Raw genomic sequence first — 10,029 nt, forward strand, 5'->3', positions numbered from 1 at the left:
ATGAACGGAGGTCTCACGGGTCTGGAACAGCATGAGAGTGAGTAATTAATGAAAGAATTTTCATTTTTAGGTGAACTAACCATTTAAGTATTGTGGTATTCCACCATGTTTTACACTGACACACCCCCAACTCGTAAAGATTGGAGCTTAAAGGAAATCTTGAGCTTCCCACTCGTTTTTACGACATCGTGGTGGCTTTCATGTGCGTTCAAATCAAAACGATCTGACATGACTGGAACGCACCGTATATCGCAACCTACATTTCATGCTGAGTTTAAAATCCCAGTGAACCAGAAGTTCCAGATGATTTTATTTCAGTGCTGTGACATATCTCTAAGTGAAACTGAATATTGAATAGAGGGCAGTGTTTTACTTCAGCGCTCCTCCTCTCAAACTCTCTAGTCTAGCTCATAGCAGACTAACGGTTGGAGGGGAGTGGTTAAGGATATTCAAACCCAAGCAGTCAAACTGCCGTCATCGGATAGGGCAATTCCAATTTTTTATATATTTTTTTAGATTTTGATTAAAGCAGCACTAGGTAACTTTAGCTCTCAGGGTCCCCCCTAGGTAACTTTAGCTCTCAGGGTCCCCCTACAGTTTGGAAAAAATATTGTCCTCTACTACTATCGTAAGTTAGACTAATCGTAAGTAACACAACCTATTGTAAGTCGATGTTTCATCACAAGAGTCTTGAAAAAATATATTATGAAGGTTGAAAAGTTACCTAGTGCTGATTTAAAGATTACAACAGCAACAAAACATTCTGTGCATTAACTTGCGCGGATGAATTGTTCACCCTAAGACCAGTAACATGTATAACAAAGTAAATAAGGTTAAAAAGTCGACCTTGGGGGGGAGGGGGGGAGAAGCTAAGATAATAACTTATTTGGGGGGGGGGGGGGGGGGGGTGTTAAATTTAGGTTTAAAGCAAAAAAAATTGCTTTAAACCAGCCCACTTAGGAATTTTTGAGATCCATATGCTGGTTAAAAAGTCGACCTTGGGGGGGAGGGGGGGAGAAGCTAAGATAATAACTTATTTGGGGGGGGGGGGGGGGGGGGGTGTTAAATTTAGGTTTAAAGCAAAAAAAATTGCTTTAAACCAGCCCACTTAGGAATTTTTGAGATCCATATGCTGGTGGGGGAAAAAATCCCACAAGCAGGTTGGTGATTATATTTTGGAATGTCTTGCTGTTTAGAATAAATTTTGTGGAGCATGAGACCAACATGCTAGAATTAGCATGATGATGATTGAAGCTATTTGATTGCCTCAATCTCCAGTTATTTTTCATTTTTATGTAAGCAGCACAGAGAGTCTTGCCTTTGGATGAGAGTGAGTAAATTATTCATTTATTTTTACAATGAACGGTCCCAAATCAGACTTCAAACTTCCTAGTTTTTTTTTTTTTTTGAATGTCATCGGTAACTCTCACTTTTCCTCAGCATTATCATTCTTGTGATTCTATTGGGAGTAGCTCATTCTTAACCTCTGCTGTCATATCTTATCTTTGTGGTGGTGAGATGTGAGAAAATCTGATAGGTCTTTTTGACGAAGCAGGTAAATTAAGTGCAGCAGATGAACATCTTTAAATACTAATGAATGAATCTTCTCAAACTGTCTTTAAAATCATCACCAGGTGTTAATCATACAAGCATACTGTTGATAACGAGAAATAAGACAGCTAAGAATGAATAAACTTCTTTTCATGTCTCAGACCGGGTTTATCTCCAGTGTGGCGTGCCGGACTGACACAGATTCAGTGGAACACCTGGAAAGCTTCACTGACGTATACCTTTTGTCTTTTGGTCAGATAGCTTACACAGCGAGGGCCGGTGCCAGAACTTGTTTGTATTATGAAAGTGATTATTCCTAACTGTCAAACACAGCATTCAAGAAGACATATGGCCACATGTGCTACAGGGGTGTTTGCACGTGGCAGCGACTGAGGGGAAAATCTTGGGAAAATAAACACTTCATACATTTGTATTTGTTAAGCAGATGCCTGTCTTCTTTCAATTTGTAAGCACAATGAAAATCCAGATCGGGCCTCACAAAAAGAGCGCTGGCACCAAGTTTTCAGTACTTCTGAGGTTTTTGATATATTACATTTATAATTGCATTTAGTTTGTAATTGGTCTCATATCTTTAAGAATTATGTCCCTGACAAGTTTAAAACTCTGGATTTCAAGTGTAGATTGCTTTTTTTAATCAAAGCAATTTTATCACAGTTATTTGTCTGAGTGCAGTCAGTTTTACACAACCAAGAGTCACCATCGCTTAGTGTGTCTCTTCTTATGTGTTTAGTTCACGTCTGTAGCAAGCAGGTCTTTCCTGAAGTTGTGAAGATTGTTACTGACAGCCAGTTTATACAAACACAACTCAGAATTACAGTCAGACTCTCTTGATTAACACAGACGCAATCCAAGTGTGTGTTTGCATGCATATATCATACTGTATATCCAGTTTAAATGCAACCTTTTTATGGTATGGGTCTAGTCTCAAGAGTCAGAAGGTTCATAATAACAAAACTGAAGAAGTTTTATATGGCACAATTGAACAGTGTTTAAGTTCTTTACTCATTAAAGGGATAACTCACCTAAAAATGACAATTCTATCATAATTTAGAATTCTTCCTTATGAAAAATTATATTTTTTCAGTAACTTAGAAATGCAAACAGGTTTGGAACGACATGAGGGTGAGTAAATGATGACAGAATGTTCATTTTGGCATTATTGCAATTATAACATTGGATTGTATGTACATTTGTAATACTGCTTAAAGTGTGTATTTTTCAAATATGCGATTAAAAAGCCTCAGCTATTTCCTCCAAATTCTGTTCAAAGCTATTGACATGTCTGTGTTTGCATCGACATTTAACACAATAGTGACGAACATTCCTTTTATTGTGCTGGACTTTTTTCCCCTCTTGGAACCCAGGAGGAGCACAAGCTCCCCGGAACAAGCCTGGGAGGTATAAGACCACACACCAAGCAGTATTTAGTTTACCGCTCATAGGCAGAACGCCGCTGCGCTCAGCTTGCTATCTGGTATCAGTGCTTAAACATGACCTGAAACATGAAATGAACTTCTAAAAGTCAGTATCAATGTAGGCCTATAATATTTGTTGCTTTATGACCACCCACATGAGTGTATTTATGTAGCCACAGGTCACTGACGCTGCCTTCAGTGGCGTTTATGAGTGTGTGTATCCATAATGCCAGTCACTGTGTGACTGTATTAGAGTTTCACAGTTTCAGTTGGATCAAATGAAGGCGACTCTTTTAGATTTGGTGAACTGTACAGTTAGTGTGAAAAACACAAAGAGGACAGTTGATTGCTTGTTGTTTGCATTCCCCCTAGTGGCCTTATATTATCATGACCTTTTATATATCAAAAGCTCAAGGGAAAGTTGATTTCTCAATTCATCACCCCTTTAACATGCTTAAAATATATGTTATATTCCAAATGTAAAAATGCTGACAGTTTTCTATTTGGGGTAGGGTAAGTGTACAGGAGGATATAATATGCAGTTTGCATACAATATAAAAATCATTACATCTATATGGAATTTCCTTATAATGATACGTGTGTGTGTGTGTGTGTGTGTGTGTGTGTGTGTGTGTGTGTGTGTGTGTGTGTGTGTGTGTGTGTGTGTGTGTGTGTGTGTGTTTGCACTTCCCCCATATTATATATGCCCTTGCTTCATACATTTATTTAAATGATAAAAAAATTACCCATTGTCACTACCCATTTACACTGTTTACAACTGGTGGTTGTCATTTCATATTTTTCACAAAATCTTTTGATCATAGAAAAGGATTTATTTAAAAATGGGCCACACAAAGAAAGAAGAAGACATTAGAGAGAGAGAGAGAGAGAGAGAGAGAGAGAGAGAGAGAGAGAGAGAGAGAGAGAGAGAGAGAGAGAGAGAGAGAGAGAGATCATACCGTGAATTACAAACAATTCCCTTATGTGGCAATAGTGTGAGAATCAACTCTGAGAGGTCACTGAGGACGGTTATGTGTAGTGTGGTCTGATGCCAACGACTCTCTTACTACATTTCACGAACATGTTTAGAATCTACATCATCACAGCACACCTGGGCGTTTCTCTAACGGACACAGAAGTCACTGTGGACTTTAAACTTAAGAAATTAAACTACACTCTTGAGAAAAATGGTTCTAAACCTAAACAGTACCAAATTAGGGTTCTTCGACTTGTAACAACAGCAGAACACTTTTTGGTGTTCTTAAAATAGAACCCTTTTTATAAGGTTCCTCATAAAAACAATCAATGACACATTTACAAATAACAATTGACATTAAATATGATTTATAGGTAATGAAGACCAAGTTCCAGTGATATATTTTCACAAACCTTTATATGATGTCTTAACGTCGATCTTTAGGCCTGTGTGTGTATTCTGAGTGGCAGTTTCTCTCTGCAGATCATAATGATGACGTCATGGTATGTGACAGCATCTGAAATACACAATTGAGTTTAAAATTTACAGTTTGTCTCTACATTTGATTATGTAAAAACAGGTATGTTCATGAAGGCCAAAATTAACAAAAATTAACAGTATGTGAGTCCTTTACTGTGTTGAGAGGAGAAAGTGAAGTCGTTGGATAGCCTTAATGTTTTTTGTGACTGGGCATAAAGTAATAATAATAATAATAATAATAATTTAACACCGTGGATCATAAATTCACTATATCTGTAGGCCTACTTACTTTGTGCAATAGTATCCAGCTGCAGCCCCGCAGCTTCAGAACACCAGTTTCAGAACCCCATCCACAGAACCGGAAGTGAGGGGCGGGGCTTAAACAATAGTTGCTACTTATGGTTGCTAACCATTCGCATAATTTTCTTTTGTTAAATATAAGCTGTTTCCACACGGATTTTGATCAGATCGATGTCTACAATATTTGACATCAATACTCTTTTTTATTCTAAAAGTAACTTTTATGTTCATATAATATGTCATGATGTGAATACATTTTATAAAGTTTAATGTTACTTCAACAATTTATAGGCCTACAACTTTAAAAATAAAAAATAGGCTATTTCCCCCATTTGACTCTATATTCAATTGTATTATTTCGATTGAAAATATTAGAATGTGACATTTCAATTTTTTAAATGTCAAATAAAAATAACCATTTAATACAAGGCCTTAAAGTGAAAACAAATAGGACATACAATATTTCTAAAATAGGTTAGTTTAAATGGCACATAATAAAAAAAAAACAAGCAGAAAAAGTTATCATCAAAAACAAAAACTTGTGACTCTTAAGCATATATCATGGCATTTCTGCAGAAACACTTGAAAACATTTAATTGTTTTGACAGTGGCTTTGACAGTTAAAGATTTGAAAAACAAAAAGGCGGGAATAAAGAATCATAAACTCTATCACAAAGAACCATTTTAGCATATAAAGGATGTTGCAATTCTAAATAGATCTGTTCCTACTAAAGAACCTTTAAGGAACCATCTTTTTATAGAGTGTACCTTATTGGTTGATTTTTTAAACATCATGAGCCAGAGCACCTAAAGGGACATGTTGATGGGAAAAAAATATGAGCGAAGGAAAAATAAAATGTGATATTAAGTTACTATAACAGTTTAATAAACAATAACTAAATTACAACTACAAAATGTTGCAGAAGTTTTTTTAAATGGTTTTTGTGTTCTCTCGCAAAAGTTTTGCATTCCCTGGAGAAACTTTGCATTTGCTCGCAAAACCTTTTTTTTTTTTTTTTTTTTTTTTTTTTTTGCGAGCACATGCAAAGTTTCTCGGGGCCGGGGGGAAAGCAAAAGTTTGCGAGAGAATGTAAAAGGTTTTATTTTTAAATATTTTTTCCTTTCCTTTCCTTCCATTCCATTCCATTTTTTTTTTAATTTCCCTTAAGGGCTATTTAGTAATAAAGTAGCCTAATTTACAAGGTCAAATCTTTTTCAGAATGTAATTGTTTCAAAATTCTGTTGTAGAATTTTTTTTGTCTTTTTTGTCTCCTTTGTCTTGCATATAATTTCATATGTACCTCTCATGTGCAAGTTCATCTACCTCGGCCAGGAGCTGACTGCTGGGCACAATAACAACCGCGAGCTGGCACGGTACGTGTCGTCATCAAAAAACTGCTCAGTCTTTCATTTAAGCAGAAAATTTCAAATGAAGATGCTGAAATGCAGCTTAATCGTTTATTGGTTGTAATACAGTTCGTGGATGGAAGGAAGGAGGCAGGAACTAGCAAACGTTCAACAACTTTTTAATGTAAAAATAAATAAACAAAACGAAAGTAAAACCGCGAATACCCACAAAATAAAACGTGGGCAGCCCCTCACGGACGACTGCCCACACAAACATAATAAAACTTAAACAAAACCCAACATAAAATCCAAGCCTGGTCCTCTCTCGTCTTCCGTTGCCCTTGCTCTTCCTTTTATGCTCCTGTCACATGGCCGCGAGACGAGACCGGTGTGTCATGCAGCTGGCACTCATTAACACTCATCACCGACCCGCTCTCGCGGTCCCTCGCCCCGCTGCTTGTAACACCACAATGGTGTTTTATAATCACCCACAAATGAGAGACAGAGAGAGAACAACCCCAACTTCCCAGTGAGAAGTTCACAAGTCCATTTGAGTAAGAGAAATTCTAGAGACTTCTTGTTACGTCACGGACACGAGGAAACAGGAAATTGGTGCGAGGACTCAAGTGCAGTGAGAAAATTATAATTTATTATAAAATAAAACATAAACTCAACACAAAAACCCACGAGGGGGAAAAACACATAATCAGAACTGTAACATAACTCAAAAACATACCAACAGAGAAATCACGGGGAACCGGAAGACGCAGACATAACATACACAAGGATCCAACACAGACTGACAAACACAAGGAGATTATAAAGGGAACAAACAAGGCAGATAATGAGGGAGAACAGGTGGGGCAAATTAACCAATAATCAGATAACAAGGGGGAGGGAACTGACAGGGACACGAGCACATGCTCAACATAACAAAACCCACAAGTGCACACAAGACAGGACAGGCATGTGACATTACCCCCTCCTTAAGGAGCGGCTACCAGACGCTCCACTAGGGACGGGAGGGACAGACCCGGGCGGGACGGGAGGGACAGACCAGGGAGGGACGGGAGGGACAGACCAGGGAGGGACGGGAGGGACAGACCAGGGAGGGACGGGAGGGACAGACCAGGGAGGGACGGGAGGGACAGACCAAGGAGGGACGGGAGGGACAGACCAGGGGGGCACGGGAGGGACAGACCAGGGGGGCACGGGAGGGACAGACAAAGAAGGTACAGACAAGGGAGGGGTAAACAAGGGAGGAACGAGGAAAACAAAAAGTTCAGGAGGCCATGGTGGCCCACAAAGTTCGAATGGCCAGGGCGGCCCACCGAGTTCGGGAGGCCCACCAAGTTCAAGCGGCCGGGGCGGCCCATAGAGTTCAGGCAGCCAGGGCAGTGCGGGTAGCGCAGGGCGCCAGGGAGGCGCGGTGAGAGCAGGGCGCCAGAGAGGCGCGGTGAGTGCAGGGGGCGCCAGGGAGGCGCGGTGAGAGCAGGGCGCTTTAGTGGCGCGGTGAGAGCAGGACGCCTCAGCGGCGCACGGAGAGCAGGACGCCTCAGCGGCGCACGGAGAGCAGGACGCCTCAGCGGTGCACGGAGAGCAGGACGCCTCAGCGGCGCACGGAGAGCAGGACGCCTCAGCGGCGCACGGAGAGCAGGACGCCTCAGCGGCGCACGGAGAGCAGGACGCCTCAGCGGCGCACGGAGAGCAGGACGCCTCAGCGGCGCACGGAGAGCAGGACGCCTCAGCGGCGCACGGAGAGCAGGGCGCCTCAGCGGCGCACGGAGAGCAGGGCGCCTCAGCGGCGCACGGAGAGCAGGGCGCCTCAGCGGCGCACGGAGAGCAGGGCGCCTCAGCGGCGCAAGGAGAGCAGGGCGCCTCAGCGGCGCAGGGAGAGCAGGGCGCCTCAGCGGCGCAGGGAGAGCAGGGCGCCTCAGCGGCGCAGGCAGGGCGTTGGGGAAACTTCTCCAGTCCAGCAGTATCCACCGGCACTGGGACCACCGGAATACGATCTGCTGGCATTGGGACCACCGGAACATGATCTGCCAGAACTGGGACCACCGGAACACGATCCACCGGCACAGGGACCACCGGAACACGATCCGCCGGAACTGAGACCACCGGCACACGATCCACCGGAACTGGGACCACCGGAACTGCCTCCGGGGCTTCGGATAAAGCCCTGTGCTCCTTCCACGCATGCAGGACTGCCACCACAAAGCATCCCATCACAGCCCTCCAGGCCGTTTCCGGACTCGGGACCACCGGAACGGAGTCCACCGGCACAGGGACCACCGGAACACGATCCACCGACACAGGGACCACCGGAACATGATCCACCGGCACAGGGACCACCGGAACACGATCCACCGGCACAGGGACCACCGGAGCACGATCCACCAGCACAGGGACCACCGGAACACGATCCGCCGGCACTGGGACCACCGGAATACGATCCGCCGGCACTGGGACCACTGGAACATGATCCGCCGGCACTGGGACCACCGGAATAATATCCGCCAGCATTGGGACCACCGGAACACGATCCGCCGGCACTGGGACCACCGGCACAGGGACCACCGGCACAGGGACCACTGAAACTTGGACCACCGGAAAAGGCACGGAGGGAGACTTCCTTCTCCTCCTCCGTTTCAGGACCACTGGAACACGATCCGCCGGTACTGGGACCACCGGAATACGATCCGCCGGAATCGGGACCACCGGAACACGATCCGCCGGTACTGGGACCACCAGCATATGATCCGCCGGCACTGGGACCATGGAAGGACTGGGGCCCAGGCGGTTGATGAATTCCCAGAATCCCAGACTCCCCATACTATCCATTACCTCCGGAGAGAGGGGCATGTCGAGGCAGAGATTAAAAGCTTCCTTCCACTCTGCCTCATTGAGTCTAAAATGGTCCACCTCCCTGAGGAACCTGCCTGCGAACTGTTGCACATCCGTCCCCTGTTGACGGATGTACCGGGAGTTCAGGTAACGCATTACCCGCAGGTTCTTCTCCCACTCCATAGGAGGATACCGGGAGAAAAAACAAAAACAAAAACGAAAACAACAAAAAAAAAACAAGTCCTGCTGAGTCCTCAAGTGGTTGGATCCTTCTGTTACGTCACGGACACGAGGAAACAGGAAATTGGTGCGAGGACTCAAGTGCAGTGAGAAAATTATAATTTATTATAAAATAAAACATAAACTCAACACAAAAACCCACGAGGGGGAAAAACACATAATCAGAACTGTAACATAACTCAAAAACATACCAACAGAGAAATCACGGGGAACCGGAAGACGCAGACATAACATACACAAGGATCCAACACAGACTGACAAACACAAGGAGATTATAAAGGGAACAAACAAGGCAGATAATGAGGGAGAACAGGTGGGGCAAATTAACCAATAATCAGATAACAAGGGGGAGGGAACTGACAGGGACACGAGCACATGCTCAACATAACAAAACCCACAAGTGCACACAAGACAGGACAGGCATGTGACACTTCTTCAGCAAGAGAGATTCCTGAATCTGTGCCAGTGAGAGAAATTCCAGAGTCTGTTCCAGTGAAAGAAATTTAAGGGTTTGTTTCATTGTGGAAAATTCCAGAGCTCAACATAGAGAGCATTGCACTATCCATAACGGCTGTAAGATTTATGTGTGTGTCTGGGCCACACACAGATCAATAGCATCCTCTGAGCACAGTCCAGAGTTCACTCCAGCCCCTGATTCACAATTAAATAACTTTTTTTATAATATCTTTTTGCATAACTGGACAAAATTACACCTTGATGACCAGCTACTTGTGAAGCCTTTTATCATAGCGTTTCATTAATAAGCACAATTATTTTTTCACTCCTTTCTCAACAATTTGACAAAATGACCGTTTGATTATAAAAAAACGGTCCCTAAAAGTAAAAAAAAAG

This window comes from Pseudorasbora parva, chromosome 13, assembly GCF_024679245.1.
Source record: "Pseudorasbora parva isolate DD20220531a chromosome 13, ASM2467924v1, whole genome shotgun sequence".
In the NCBI taxonomy this organism is placed as follows: domain Eukaryota; kingdom Metazoa; phylum Chordata; class Actinopteri; order Cypriniformes; family Gobionidae; genus Pseudorasbora; species Pseudorasbora parva.